The 17,151-nt window shown below is 35.7% G+C and overlaps 1 protein-coding gene across 6 annotated transcripts in view; it reads right to left on the bottom strand.

Annotated features, from left to right (window-relative positions):
* DLG2 (discs large MAGUK scaffold protein 2) overlaps nucleotides 1–17,151 on the bottom strand; it is a 1,964,683-nt gene that overhangs the window by 1,520,756 nt on the left and 426,776 nt on the right. The gene's annotated exons all lie outside the window — the stretch shown is intronic.

The raw sequence follows: 17,151 nt of genomic DNA, 5'->3' as shown, positions 1-17,151 counted from the left end.
TTTATCCCTTTCTTCCCCTACCGATCATCCTAGTTCTTATGTTCCATAGATGAGAGAAATCATATGATAATTGTCTTTCTCTGCTTGACTTATTTCACTTAGCATTATCTCCTCCAGTGCCGTCCATGTTGCAGCAAATGTTGAGAATTCGTTCTTTCTGATAGCTGAGTAATATTCCATTGTATATATGGACCACAGCTTCTTAATCCAGTCATCTGTTGAAGGGCATCTCGGCTCCTTCCATGATTTGGCTATTGTGGACAATGCAGCTATGAACATTGGGGTGTATGGCCCTTCTCTTTACTACGTCTGTATCTTTGGGGTAAACACCCAGTAGTGCAATGACTGGGTCATAGGGTAGTTTAATTTTTAACTTTTTTTCTAATTGGCCTTTTAGAAAGAACGAAGTGCTTCCCTTTAACTAACAATATTGCTCCATCCCTGTAATAATGAGAACTGATTAGTGTTAAAAAAAGGGGAGGAGGTGTATCAAAGAACCCATTTTTTACCTTTTATTTATTTTATTCTACACTAAATTATAATATAAACAGACTAATAATAATGTTAGCAATAGTCATAAAAAACCTAGCTGTGATTTATTGACCTACTGAATTTGCTAAAGATTGTTCTAGATCCATTATATTTTCACTAGTCACCACAACAAATATGGATAGCAGTATTATTATGCTCATTCTACAGGGCATTAAACTGAGGCTCAGAGAGGATAAGCAACTTGCCTAAACACTACCCTAGAAGAAAGCATAGCTAGGACTGCAGCAAGAATCTGACTGGCTCTGATACCCATGCATGCTCCCTCTATGAGAAGCTGCCTCTGGTATTTTTCATTTTCTATCTGTTTAATGGGGCTTAAGACATGTCATCAGCTAATATGATTTCATGTTATCAATGACTCTAACATTTCTGACTTAACTGGAATAAGATATTGCATTCATTACTTACACTAAGAATTCTTTTTTGTGATTTGTAAGCTTTTTAGAACAAACTTTATATAGGTAATCTATTTTTAAGGCATCACTAAACTCTGAAGTGCTGTTTGAGTGATTATTGATAAAGTCACCATAAAAATACACTTAGACCATCAATCTCCCTGCTCAGTTTTCTTGTTTAAATAAAAATATGACATATAGTGCCAACAGGGTACATAAGGCACACTCGACTGGTGTCAGATGACCACAATTTCATGCTAAGCTCAACCATGTACTTGCTGCCATGAGCTGGTCTAAGTCTTGGTAATCATATCTGTAAAACAGTGTTAGTATTTCACCTAATTCATACAAATATTAGTAGATGATACATATAAACTCATCTCAGATCATAACCACAATTTGCGAGGATGTTACTAGAACACACAAATTTACAGAACAATCTTGCCTTCCTTTTCTGATAGCCTAAGCCAGATAAATAAATATAATTTATCTACATATGAGGTTAAGCTTTTTGAAATTTGAAAATATTATTAAAATGCTAGTTAGGGCGCCTGGGTGACTCAGTCGGTTAAGCGGCTGCCTTCCCCTCAGGTCATGACCTCAGGATCCTGGGATTTAACCCTGCACCTGGCTCTCTGCTCAGCAGGGAGCCTCATTCTCCCTCTCCCTCTGCAGCTCCCTCTGCTTGTGCTCTCTCTTTCTCTCTCTCTGTCAAGTGAATAAATAACTAAAATATTTTAAAAAATAAAATAAAATGCTAGTTATTATTATGATAGAGAACAAATTGAGGGTTGATGGAGGGAGGTAGTGGGTTGGGGGATGGGCTAAACGGGTGATAGGGATTAAAGAAGGCACTTGTGATGAGAACTGTGTGTTGTGTAAGTGATAAATCACAAAATTCTACTCCTGAAACCAATATTACACTATATGTTAACTAACTAGAATTTAAATAAAAATTTGGAAGAAATAAAATGCTAGCTATTATTATTTCTCATCATGAGAATTCATACCAAACAATGTTAACAGTGAGGAATGTCTCCTTTGTAATAATTTATAATTGTTAGTAGTAGTAGTAGTAATAATAAGCTTGTTTTATATCTAGATAGTGTTCATTTTTATGGAGCACATGGCAAAGAGGTAAATAATAATTGAGTTATGTTTGGGTAGAGGAATTTAAGTACCCCATAAAGTGTGATGGGGGCTAAAATAAGGAGTGTTTGCACTTCTATGGATGCACAGCCTGCAGTAAAAAAAAGATGGAAATCTATGCAAGTCTCTCTTACTCCATTACTACCTGAATTTTGGATACTAAGACCTTCCCATTAGTGTTTTAATCAAGCAGATTAACAATATGATTACACAGGGGCAGACACATAGAAAGGCCTACTGAAGACAGAGGCCACATGGACATAAATCATTATGCTTAGTGTGTGACTAGAAAAAAATAAGATCAGAATATATTAGGATCTTGGATTTCAGTAGTGTTGCCATTAATCCATCTGTGAAACTTTGGGAAAGTTACTATAAAGTGTAAACCTCACTTTTCTCATGTATAAAATAAGAGGGTTTTTATTAGATCCACAATTCAGTGTGGAAAGAGGATGTGTCATTCACCCATGGATCTTTTCCAAACCTCACATTCCTCTCAAGAATTTAATATGTTCCCTCTTCCAAAGGAGAATACCCTCCGGTTGAAAACCCTTATCATTCTGATCTACTGTTACCATAAGATATAATTATTCCTTTGTGAGTTTGAGTTATAACAAAGGTTGAGAACTGCCAGTAGAAATGGTCTCACAAGAGCTTTCATCTCAAGTGTGGTATTGAAAACCCTAACCCTAGGTTTTACCTAAACCTTCTTTCTACATTGAAAGAAGATAAGATCTAACAGGGATCAAGGGAACTGCCACAGTAGGTAAAGTAAAGGGTTTAAAACTCTTCTTTTTTCCCTACTAGTTTTCATTCTCCTTCTTCAACATTGTTTCTAACATTTAATGTGGGTACTCTGATCAGAAGAGTTTGGGGGTATCACCTACTTGGAAGATCCCTACCCCTTACAAGGCCATTTAGAAAAAGAACAAATACTAGAGGAAAGGATACTCTCAACCTACCTTTAAGTTAATTCTTAAGCTAAAATTCAAGAGGGAATATTGGAATTCCCAAACGGTCAGCCCAGCTCTCCAAGCAAGATTTTAATATAAAAGTTGGTGACAAATTAACCTAAAGACAGAGTTTTTCCTTCTTCCCTCGCATCCATCTACCCTGGATATTTATACCTACAGATTGTCTGTATGTGACTTGATCAGGATTCAGGATCTGCAATGCTAATCCTGGAAAACATGTTCTTTTAAGAGACAAAACTATCAATGGGTTTTGGTCTTTTTAAAATACTATGCTGTTTAGACAAGTTGATGTCTCCAAGTCTCTCATCTTCCTTGGTTGTCTTTTTCTGACTGTAATATCTTGACATATTTCATTCTGGATTATCCTTAGCAAATGAGCCAGACCTGCCGTACAATTACACCTCAGATTGATTATGTAAATATGTAGCTAGAAAGGATTTGAATAGTGACAAACACTTGGCAAAGAAAACTCTAAAGATTTTTTTACCCAATGAATCCCATCTCCAGAAAGAGTGAGGATTTTTTTTTAAATATCAGCAGCTATGTCTGTTAGAGTGCTTTGGAGTTTACAAAGTACTTATATAGATGTTTTAGTCATTTAATCCTCCAAACAAGTTTGTGTGTGGCAGGGTGAGAACTGATTCATCCAAACAAAATTTTGACCTAAATGTTTCATTCATAACAGCATGTTCTTCTGAAAGCACAGAACAAGCTAAGAGGTTCTATTGTAATAGTCATAGTAAAATGATTCTTATAATCACAGGAATTTTTCCTGGGCTGAGAATTGTCTCATGATAGTACTGTACACATACTCATTCATTCCTTTATCCATCCACTCATTTATCAAATATGTATTATGTGGAAGATACCATGCTAGCAATACAGGGAGACATAAAATTTATAGACACAAAAATTTAAATAATTATTCTTTCTTCAAAGAGCTCCCAAACTTTTAGGAGATACACTATGGCATGTTACATTTAAAACAGGGTTAAGGGCTGCCTGTGTGGCTCAGTCAGTTAAGCATCCAACTCTTGATTTCAGCTCAGGTCATGATCTCAAGGTCTTGAGACTGAGCCCCACATTGGGCTCCATGCTCAGCAGGGAGTCTGCCTCTCTTTCACTCTCGTCTCCTTTCCCTCTGCCCCTGCCCTGCTCGTGCTCTTTCTCTCTAAAATAAATAAATAAATCTTTAAAAAAAAACAGGGTTAAATGATCATTCATTCATTTAGTTAGTCAACATTCATTGAGAAATTGGTATGTGCCAGCTGCTGTATTAGGAATAAGGATATATACCACGACACAGTCTCTGTCTAAAAGAAATTCTGAGTCTAAGGGGAAAAAATGACCTCATAAGCATGCAATTATAAAGCAATATTATTGATATGATATAAATAAAACATGACGTGGGCCAATCAAAAAGATCCATCTCACCCATTCTGGGGACAGGAATAGAGGATGAGAAAAGGTTATGAAAAATTGTACAGAGAAACTCAGGACAAAGGTAAGAGTACTGAACTCTAAATAAGGAAGTGCTTAACAGAGGAGATACTTCGGTTTTCTAGTAAAGCTTTTAGGAGCGGAAAGGATGAGTAGACAGCCTTTGAGATAAAGGTGCACCATGCATTATCTTATAGTGTTGAATTAAGGTATTCTAGACTTGGTCAGAAAGCCCCTTGATTCTGGGCCTCAGAAACCTAGGACTGGGGAGAAAGAATTGTTCTATGCTACACAGACAGCTGACTTCTGCCTTCCCCTCATTTATCTCTACTTCACAGGGAGTGCATGGACAACAGGTTGTGTCACAAATAAGTCCTAAGAAGGAGTGGACAGACCTAGACAGATCCATTCCTGGTACTATACAAAACACAAGAGGCTCAGGGAGCCTGGGTGGCTCAGTCAGTTAAGCATCTGCCTTCAGCTCAGGTCATGATCTTGGAGTCCCAAGATCGAGCCGTACGTGAGGCTCCCTGCTCAGCAGGCAGTGTGCTTCTCCATCTGCCCCTCACCCCACTTGTGCACACTCGCGCTCTTTCTCTTAAATAAATAAAATCTTTAAAAAAAACCCACAAAAAAACAAAAAACAAACACAAGACACTCTCCTGAGTTGAGACTTTGGAAAAGTACTTGAGGTGCCTTTCCCATCTTTTTTGAAACTCTAAGGTGCTTGACAGGTCAGGAAACAGACATGAAAACATGATGTTCAAATGGTAAAACTAAGTGGCTCTTGGCATTGCTGAAATAAAATGATGTGTAATATTTTTTGTGCAAATGGACTGTGAGCTGTAAGGTACTTTATAAATGTGATGAGTAATTATATTTACAGTATTAGTTATTATACACATTAATATAATATTTACAAATTAGTTCTTTTAAAATGATTAGAAAACACATTTTCTGACTTTTAGTTCAATATATGCTCCACCACATCGAGAGTTAAGGGACTTTCCAAAAAAATTGAAAAAAAAAATACAAAACTCCCAGGATGCCTCTCAATCAACAATTTTTTAGATACATAGATATAGATAAATAATATGTTATACACCAACATATAAGGTGTGTACATACACACATAAATGTTTATATATACATGTGTGTATAAATAATTTATTTGAACATATAAAAGTTTCATTCAGTTATTTTCCTTATTTGCCATAAAAAATGTAGAATTTTAGAGTAGATTGTTAAAGAAAAGGAGAAAATCAAATTTTGCCAGGTGCAAAAGTATAGTATAGGCACAAAATGTTACATTGGTAGTCTTGTCTAAGACATCAAGATATGACAAAAATGAGATTCCAAAGGAGGTGCTATAATTTCAAAGGAAATTACCAAGAACTACTTTCAGGTCTCTGAACCGTTATCTATAATGAAGTTATATAAGGGTTATATGTTTGGAGATTTATAAAAGGATTTATTTGCAGAGGGGCTGAGGGGGTTGTGGGAATCTCATTTTTCTCTTAAATTAGTGAATGAAACGTCAATGGGCCTACACCTACAGCTTGATATAACTTTCTTAAATTTGGGAGGCCAGGATCCGGGGATCCACCTCCCACTTGAAAAATTTAATGAGTGAGATAACATGGCAAATTTGTTATTGCCTCAGGAGAAGTGGCTTCATTTTGGCCAGCCTGAACTTTCAGAGTTTGTCAAAGCACACACACACACACACACACACACACACACACACACACACACACAACACACAAAAGCCATCCTGGTGCCATTGTGATGCCTGCCAAGACAACCCTTTGTGTGGGTGCACTGCTGAAAAACCTGGGGCTAAAGAAATATATCATCCACATTACCGAAGATTTAGTCAGAGAGGCCCAGAAGGGAAAACTCCCTAAGATCCACAACAGTGGATGGGTCTGGAGCCAGATTGCCTGAGTTAAAATCCCAGATCCACCTTTTACTCGCCAGGTGATACTGGGCAAGTTGCTTAACTTCCCTTTGCCTCGGTTACGAAGATTAAAGAAATTACTACAAGTAAAGCACTTAGAACTATTCCTGTACACAATTATCACTATGTAAGTGCTAGCTATTTTTTGTATTCATTATTATTATCTTTATTATTCCAGTTTCAGAGAGTAAAAAAGTATGACAATCCCAATACAAATAAGAAGTTTCTGCTTTCTTATTTTTACTTTTCTTTCATGCTCCAAAGCTGGAAGGATGAATAACCAACTAGCAAATGAAGAAGAAAAGCAGCCAGTCTTATCTGAAGAACCCATAGTAGGGAAGAGAAAATCTTATCCCCGGAGAAGTGTTTGGAGTTATGATTAATATTTGGAACTGAACAATTTCAACTATTAAATTGAATCTGTATTTGTGACTGTAAGTGATTACAGGACTTTTAATTCCTTACAAATAACTGGAAATTCATGGGGAGTCCTGGGACTGCCTGAGTTTTCATTTAGAGAACAGGGTAGGGATTACTGACACTAAGAAGTATTGGGCAAAATATGGGGAGCCATTAAAGTGGCCTCTGTCATTACATCCCATAAGTCTTGTTTGTCCAATGTATCAATTACAGATGCAAAACATATTCACAATTACTGTTAACCCTTTCATTCAGTTTTGGACATAATTCCTCATAATCCTTCAATACCTGACTTCCTAGGCTTGTCTCTCTGCTTGCTTCCTTTTATTTTCTCAGGTTTCAAAGATGTTTAAAGTAAGTTGGCCTAATTTGTCTCTGAGGAAATCCTTACTAAGACTGAAGCCATGCTGGGGAGTCATGCATTTGCCTCCTCTGTAAATGAAAATGCTGCTGAGAATGAGTGTTTTTCAGTGGGCAGTGATGGCAGTGCTGAGTTGCACTCATACTTTCTAAACTCACTTGTGACTCCAGGCAAGCATTTGCCCAGGTTAGCAAAGGCGTGACCAGTGGTTAGCCAGTGTATAAGAGGATTAAAACTCTAGGTTAAAATAATATTGTAACCATCTGGTTACCTGGATTAATTAAGTCTGATGAGTGAGATAGGTTCTGAATTCTCAGGCTGGTGACATTTAAAGATTTATTATACATGAGAGCTACTGTTACTGTTGTAACTTGACATTGCATGGTATCAATGGAGATAGGGCCCCAGGACTTAGATTCAGAAGGCATCTTCTCGATAAAATAGTATTTATTGAGCACCTATTAGATGCCAGGCATCTGACACATATTGTTAGTTCATTCTTTTATCACATTAACCTTGAAAGGTTGTAGAGAAGGGTGTTTAATACTATGAGGAACCACTAAACCTGGGTTAGAATGCCGGAGTTTTTACTCTCTGGATCTGGAACTTTAGACAAGTTTCTTAGTCTCTGTGAGTTATGGTTTTCTCATCTATAAAATGGAGAGAAAAATACCAGTTTAAAGGATTATTATACGGATTATATAAGATAATACATGTACTATATTTAGCCCAGGGTCTAGTACATACTCTAACAGTATTAAGATAAATATATTTATATTATATTACATAAATATTAATATTTATCTCATTAATCAAGGATTAATTAGCTCCTCCAAGCCTGTTTTCTCACCTCTGTGTATGAAATAATAATATTTATCTCACAAGATCACTATGAAGATTAAATGAGAAAAAGTACAAGAAAGTACTTAGCAAACATGGGGGATTTCTAAGGTAAATTTTAAATCTAAGTTGAAAAGAATATCTGAAATACTGCAGTTTTGAGATAACTGAATTTGGGAGCCAGAATTGACTATGCAGTCTGGGATCACATACTTGAAATCATTGGTCTGTAAATATTTCTAAAAAATATATTATGGTATTTTAACATTTTATGGCAGCATGTCCCAATACTCCCTGAAGCTCTAGAATTCTTTGGAAGTTGAATTATTGCTATACAGAGTTAGATACAATAGAATAATTTAAGCCTCTAAATACAGATTTAAAAACATAGTCTTGCAAAATACTTTAAATATCATTAATATTTACATGTTGTCTCTGCATCCTACTGACATAACAAGACAAGACAAGAAGAATGGACTAAAGTTGTACCTTTCTCCTTGCAAGAAACAGACTTTGGATGTTATGTACTGCTGCAGTCAAAGAATATTCTTCATTGGCAGATCTTATCTATTTTAAACTACAACTCTTATGGAAACAAAGCCTGTGATTTCTAAAATAAACTGCATTTTTCTTTCCGACATATTTTTAAGTTCATCTGTAAAAAATACCTTCCTTGAATTAATAGCTAATAAAAAATATCTAAAATTTCAAGTACTTTGAGGAAAGAAAGGCCATTCAGAAACAAGATCAAAGCAATTCATTTCTATTCTCACTGCTACCATAGAGACAAAGAAAAAAAAGTGAAGAGTTTTAGCCTACTTAATTCTTCCTGAAATTTATAATTAACTACATGGGAAAGGGGACAATTACCATATTTCCAAAGAATAAAGGATTTAAAAAGTTGAGGTTTGATAAGACATAATTACAACCTATTAAATATGCAATTCATATCAATTTGTTCTTATAATCTTCTCAAGCTTCAAAAAATGCATATACATTGGACAGTGTTTTCTGAAAAATATGCATGGAATGCCATCAGTTTAAAGGTACACAGTTCTCCCTGATAGAGGTTTTTTCTCAGATAATTAAAATTCTGGTAAAACTTAACACAAAGTAAAGGGGGTTGATTGATATTATTTTTGTATGTGCCTTGTCTTCCTGACACCTATGAATATATATTTTTGGACAAATGTTAATCAAGAATGTGCAGGCTTTGGTAGATCAGGTGCCATAGCCAGCATCAAGCAGTCAGCCAGGAGGAACTAGCAATTAGACCTGTCCTCGATTTAAATAGAACTTCAGATTGCTGAGTAAATTACATGTGTATTGCTTAAGGACAGTTTTATTTTAAAGGACTAGCAAGAAAGCACTGTAGCTTGAAATCCTAGGAGATTCATAACAAAGGCCAGAGAGGAAGGATTTGTTTTGCTAAAAATATATGGTTTTATTTCTGGTGTCTTTAGCAAATGATTTTCAAATACTTTTTATCAGCAAGAATAGAACTCTTCTTCACATTTTCTGATTAGGACCATATTAGAAAAATAATTTATGGTTATTGTGGGGTATCATAAATATAGCACAACACATTACAGATCTCTGTGTAAAAACATAAAATACAGAGAGAGTAAGGTTTTTTTTTTAATTAACACTTCTTGAACTATGTTTTATGCAACAACCAAAATTCTTGCTAGTGTGGATAGTAAATGGTATGATTCATACCTTAAGATTTGATTTTTAGATTTTTTTTTTTAATGTGAGTAAGTGGTCTTCAGGGAGAATGTCTATTGCTAACTATATTGCTACCTGGAAAAGTTGTAGATTTGATTATTTTGAGGCATTCTATCTAGGAGTTTCACAATAATTTTAAGGAAATATTTGAGAGTGCCTAAAATTTTTAACTTAGATCTCAGCCACAGAATACCATAACATTCATTTGGGACATCTCTTGCATAGTGCTGGTGTTATCTGTGGTTAGTTGGACAAATTCCAAGTAATAATTATTATTATTGTTTTTGTTGTTGTTGTTTGTTTCCTTTTGGAGGTTACTTGGGGTAAAACCAGTCAATGTTACTGATATAGTTTGTTCTCTAAAATGTAAAGCAAAAGGGGCGCCTGGGTGGCTCAGTTGGTTAAGCATCTGCCTTTGGCTCAGGTCCTGGTCCCAGGGTCCTGGGATCAAGTCCAGCATAGGGCTCCCTGCTCAGTGGGGAGTCGCTTCTCCTTCTCCCTCTGCCTCTTCCCCTGCTTGTGCTCTCTCTCTCTCGCTAACTCTCTCTGTCAAATAAATAAATAAAATCTATAAATAAATAAATAAATAAATAAATAAAATGTAAAGCAATGTAAAAACAAAACAAAACAAAAAAAAACAAAACAAAACAAAATAGAATTATTGTGAACTCACATTCCTTTCCTAGACAAGTTTGTATCTTGAAAGCTGAGTGCAACATTATGCATCCTGATTTGGGAAGGAAAGAAAAATAAAAAGTCTCTTTCAATTCTTTAATTCTTCAATTAGTTCATCACCTGACAATTTAGGACAATAAAGTCATTTTTAAAATTTTCTATTTCATAGCTTTCAGACAAATTTTAATGTTTTTATAGTAAAAATGTACCATATAGTAAAAATATACTGTATAATAAAAAAAATTACTCTGCCTTTACAATATATTTATGGTAAACATATACATGTTACAAGGTCAAATAATTTTCTCCCAAACAAGATTAAGTATCACACTATATAAAATCTCTGTGAAGTTAATGGACATGAGCTGGCATTCTTTTCTCAATCTGAAAACCTGATCTGACTGCTTTAGCTTTTGTTTAATAAAACTGTATTATTGACTTATAAGTATTTTTATACTTGAATTTTAGAAGTTTAAATGATGATGTTTATAGTTGGTTTATCATAGATGTGATCCAGTTACCATTTTTCTAAGTGTATGGTGAGGACTTTAATCTTTTAGTCCATTTCTCTTACATTAAAATGACATTTCAGGGGCGCCTGGGTGGCACAATGGTTAAGCGTCTGCCTTCGGCTCAGGGCGTGATCCCGGCGTTATGGGATCGAGCCCCACATCAGGCTCCTCCGCTATGAGCCTGCTTCTTCCTCTCCCACTCCCCCTGCTTGTGTTCCCTCTCTCGCTGGCTGTCTCTATCTCTGTCAAATAAATAAATAAAATCTTTAAAAAAAAAAATGACATTTCAAGTGTCATTTCAGGCCCAGCAACCATTCATAAATTAAGTTCACCAAGCGCCTGTCAACTGGATAGTCTAGCAGAGTACAAAGATATCTTTTACATGTATGTATACATTGTATGTGTGTATTGTATGTATTGTAAGATGCATATTACATATACTTGTATATATCTGCATATATATATGTGTGTATATACCTATACATGTATGAGTGTGTGTGTAAGTTGCAGGAAGGAAGCACGTCATTCTTTTACACATATTCAACAATGCAATATCTATCAAATCACATATTCAACAATGCAATATCTATCAAAAGAATCAGTTGATACTTATGGTATAACTTCCAGGGACATTCTAAGTGGTTGGCTATGGATGTAATGAAGTACTTCCCCTGTCTTCAGAGTTCACATTCTAGCAAGAGGCAGACACATGTAAAAATTAATTGTACAACTAGATAATGGCTATTACACAGATACAGATATTGTATTGAAGACACGGAGACTGGCTGGCTAAGTCTGGCGGACAGTTATCAAGGAAGACACTTCTGTAGGAATCTGCATTTAAGCTGAGTCTTAGAGGTCAAGAAGAGGCTTATTAGGTAAGCATCAGGCTAGAAAGTTGAGAAGCATTCTAGGCATAAAGTAAAGCATGTAGAAATGGGAGAAAGGATTATTTGGGGAAACAAATGTAAGCTGAATATAGTTCAAGTTAGGGCATGAAGGATTGTGGAATCTGAGCTACGAAAGTTAGGCAAGAGTCCAAACAGAAAGGGCTACGTGTATGAGGTCAAGGTAAGCAAACTTTACCCTGCAGGTCAATGCTTCTCAAATCCGAATGTGCAAAATCAGCTAGAGATCTTACTAAAAATTCAGGTTCTGACTCAGTAGTTCTGACATGGGGCTTGAAATTCTGCATGTCTAACAAGCTCTGAAGGGATGCCACTGCAACTGGTCAACAGATCACACTTTGAATAATGGGACAGTAGGGGACAGGAAACCCCTAAAGGGTTTTAACTAGAATTACAACATACATACAAATTATACACATAACATATACATACACACATACATATATACATATCCATATGTATATTTTTAAAGGAAGTTCTCAGCAGTGTGGAAAATGTATAAAGTGTGGGAGGATGGGCAAGGTAAGAAGAATGAATAAGAATTAGGATACACTGGGATTTAGGGAAAAATAAGAATCAAGAACAACTCCCAATTTTCATAACAACTGAGCAGAGAACAGAGTAGGAGAATGATTTATTCTCAGAGGGCTCCAGAGAATGGACATTTTCCTGGAACTTCTGATTTAAGTTTACTTAATGGGTAAATAAAATTCTAAATTCCAAGTAATTTTTTCACTTACCATCAAACCAATTCTTCACAAAACCTGTTGTCCCCTGAAAGGTTAGTTCAAGAATTGAATTATTTATAATACAAAGAAATGGATATGTGCCGGTAGGTGTTTAGAATAGAGGAATTTGGAGAGAGGGCTATTTTCAAAGGATTTCAAGTCTGGTACTAATTTTGAATGCACACTGGAAGAAAAGGTTAAAACATTTTGTCTCTTTCTCTCACAAATAAATACCTATGAACTTGGGAAATATTCACTAAAACCAGAAGAAATTCCCATCACCATGACTACACCACAAAATTTGTTACTAGAGTAGTAACCGGCTAATTGAACTAAAGATTTTACTATGAACTTTATCCTTAAATATCAGATTCCTCAAAAAAGAGATAAAGGAAAAGGAAGATGAGAAGGAATAAAAACATACACAGCTATTTAGCAACTATATGTTATGTACAGTTGCTATACTAAGCCCTACGTGTATATTCATACCAGCTGCTCCCTTTGTCTGGAATGATCGTCCCCAAGATCTTCACAAAAGTCATCCTTTCAAGTGCCCAGAACCTTTTTCAGAGAGGACATCCCTGTCTATCTCAAGTAGCCCTTGTCCCTTTGTACATTCATCCAGTTTTGTACATTCCATTTCTCTGCCTTTTAAGTTATAGCAATTATTATTATCTATAATTATGCTTATTATTTGTGTGCCTATTAATGGCCAGTCTCCTTGCTCTATAATGTAAGTTCTGTGAGAGCAGGGACTTTGTTCAATTTACTCACTGTTATATCTGCACTGCTTACAATACTGCCTGACACAGAGTATGCACTCAGTAAATATTTGTGGAGGTAATGAATATTGTATTTAATCCTCACAACAACCTTTGAAGTGCTTATTGTTACTTCATTTCATAAAGACGGAAACTGAGATTTAGGTAAATTAAATAGTTTATTCCCGACAACAGAACCAATAACTGGTAAAGCAAGGATCTGTCTAACTCCAAAGGCTGGGCTTCGATGATGTTGTGCTGTCACTCTAAGCCAAATTCAGTGGTGGATGCCAACAGCTGTCCACCTGTCCAATACTCACTTCTCGGACAGACCTCAGACAGAGACCAATTTGCCAGGGTCACTGTAATTAGTATAAAATTAGTTTTAATACATATATGAATACAGCTCTCATTTTCTCCACCATACAATAGTAATGCTATTGGTAATAAAAGATCCCAGTTTACTCTAGGATTTCCTCCTTTCAATAGTTATAATGTCATCCTTTCCATGTATATAGTATTTTACATTTTTCAAATATTTAAAGTCATTTGATTGTGTACAATAACCCTGTGAAGGAAATACAGATAAACCAGTAGTATTACCACCATCTCAGATTAGAGAACAAAAGCCTCAGGAAAGGTAAACTGAATTGACTAAAATGACTAAGATTACTAATATAATAAATGGCAAACCCAAGTCTATAACTTTATTTTCTCAACCTTGGTCCAACGCACACTCCCAAATTGCCTTTGATAAAACATACATCCATGCAATGAGATGGGCTTCTCAAGCAACTGTAGTTATGGTAAGTAATCTTTAAGAAAATCCTATCTACGAATATGCAGATGAAATAAGGGGCACATTATAAAGAGAAGTGATGAATTCTTTTATAATTTATAAAGAGTTGTGTGATTTATTTCAATTTTGAGCATAATAAATGCGTTTAAATATTATTTGATTTGCAAAATTTGATTTGTACTTGTTTCTTTTGCAAGCCCACATTTGTCTTATAAAATAAGATTTATCTAAAGGACAATCCTCTCAGACTCCTAGTTCTTCATAGCACATGTGGCTTTCCTCAAAGTGTCAAAAAAGGACTAATGTTGTGAATAATACCCTGGTAATCAGGTTTGGCAGAAAAGACCATTTACTACAGATATATTAACAAAATGGCTGGTGTGATTCATAAAATAAAATTGTATTTCATTCTATAAGTTTACTTTCACAGGCTATTGATATGTGTCCAAAACACTACAAACTATAACTAATTCTGAGTAATTTTAAATTAACCATTATGTGAATGCATTATTTTTATTTAATTGGATGTTTAGGTAGAGAAGGAAGAAAATCCAAAATATAGCATCAAGAGTATGCTTTAACTAAATAACCTGAAGTGACTCAACAAGGGGATAAGGATAGTGGACAGAAATATGGATTTCTGGGTTCAAATCCCCACCATGAAGCTGCTCAGCTGTGTGACTACGCCAAATCTTTAAGATATGAGGGTTTTGTTTCACTGGGTTAGTCTGAAACTAAATGAGTTCATTAAATTCATCAAGTTCCTTCAGTGTGCTAGGGAATATCCCAGACATTACATATACAAAAATGAGAAAAATAGATGTCTCTTTCCTCATGGAGCTCTCTAGTCAAGAGGGAGACCCTGAGAAAATAATCCTACAAATCAGTGTAGAATTATGAATTGTGACAGGCAGAAATATGGGATCATATGAGATTTAGACAGATGGACAGAGCCATTTAGACAGAGGAGTAGTGAGTGGTAGTCTCCAAAGCAGGAACATGGCTGATACCTTCAAAGAACAGAGGGAAGCCAGCAAGACCAATGTGTCAGTTAGTTTAAGGAAGGCCATAGAAGGCAGCAGAGACATAAGTATGGTCTGGTCCATGCATTTTTAAGATTCTTGGAACAGAAAGCACAAGACAGAATGATGGAAGATAAGACAGGAAAGGAAGTCAGGTGCTAGGTAAAAGAGAATTGTATACTAAGAAAAGAATTTGGACAACTACTCATCTTGAGTTCAGGAGGGTTTTATAGTGGGGCTATACTTAGGTATATAGCCATTGGACTTAGGTATTAGATCGATCATTCTGGCAGCTATATGGAATACTTAATAAAGGAAAGTTAAGCTATTATATTAGTGGAATAAGTATGCCAATGTGTTTTACGTTATTAAAATGGTTAATCCCAGTTACTAATAGAGTCATGGAATCACTTCACATTGGCTATTTTTTTCCACTTACCTACAGAAAAAGGCCAGATTGTATTAAATTTTCCCTACTCTTAGCTGTATTTCTGCCTCTTTCTGCCATTGAGTAGATTTTTCCCTGGTCCATTAAGTCCCCTGCTCCAGTGGCCCTCTAATCTCTCTACAGTGGCCCTGTTACCTTGCAGACACTTGGTTGGGATGACAGGTATCAAAACCAGTGTCACTGGCAGGATAAACATGAGAAGAGCACCAAGGAACTATAGGAAGATGGGGAGACTGTGGACCCCAATAAAAAACAGCACACCCACCCCCCATTAAGCATTTTATATTTATCACCTCACTGAACCCTCAAAACAGGACTGTGAGAAAAGTACCAATTTATGAAAGAAAAAAATACAGTTCAGAGAAGGGCAATCAGCTAGTGAAACGTAAAGCCACTATTTTTACTGAATAGGTATAAGGATGGGCAAAGGGCAGTGTGGCAGAAAATAGAATGAGAAAGCTCAAATCAGGGAAACAAACTGGGTGAAAATCAGAGCAAACTAGGGTTTGGGATCATTGTTAATGATAAAGGGAAAATCCTATTTCCTTTAAGACAACATCACCACTTCTTGATACTTTTAACTGGGTCCCTATGTATGCCTGCATGCTTTGTATTTTTCTACTCACTCTGAACCCTTTAGATCCCAGCTACACTGTCTTTCCTTTCCTCAAATGTACCATTCTCTCTTTTCTCCCTCTTCTGTCTTCTCTCCCCTCCTCTTCATTACCTGTCTATCTATCTATCTATCTATCTATCTATCTATCATCTATCATCACACCTAGGACTTTGCTTAAAACAATTTGCCACCCCCATTGTGCCCTCCATTGTACATATCACCTTAATTGTCTCTTCCTCAGAAAACCCTTCCCTGATACTAAGCCCTTGCCTACCCTGCATCTACACCCACCAGATTCTTTAGATATCCCTTTGCTCATTGCCATAGCATTCTATATTCACCCCTTTATTACAACATTACTGTTATTTCTATAATGAGCTGTTTTCTCCATTAGACAAAGTTCCATGAGAAAAGACTGTTCATTATATCCCTAGGCCTACCAATATGTCAGGTATATACTAGGCATTCAATAAATAAATATTTGTTAAATAAATAAAATGAATGAATGCGTGTGCTGTTTTCACCATGAGAGCAGACAGAATTACACACCTGCATGAATATACAGCTTTCTCTATGAAGACAGGGCCACTCAGGCCAATCATTTGTTACTTTGGTGACTTCTTCTATTTTCTCTACGTAAAGGTCCAGTGGGAAATAATATTATTTTACCCCCCCCAAAAAACTATAGTTATAAATATTTCTATGATAAATTCATTTCTAAGAATATAATTTTTTCTATTCAGGTCATAATAAGTAATATGACACTTAGTAACCTTAAAAAAAATATCTTCTAAATGCCCAGCAACAACTTCTCTTTTCTTTTAGAAATGCTCAACAACTTTAGTGTAAAACATAGTGAGTTG

The sequence above is a fragment of the Ailuropoda melanoleuca genome, chromosome 8, assembly GCF_002007445.2.
Source record: "Ailuropoda melanoleuca isolate Jingjing chromosome 8, ASM200744v2, whole genome shotgun sequence".
NCBI classification, from domain to species: Eukaryota; Metazoa; Chordata; class Mammalia; order Carnivora; family Ursidae; genus Ailuropoda; species Ailuropoda melanoleuca.
Note: the sequence above shows the minus strand (reverse complement) of the source record. Positions and strands in the feature narration are given on the sequence as shown.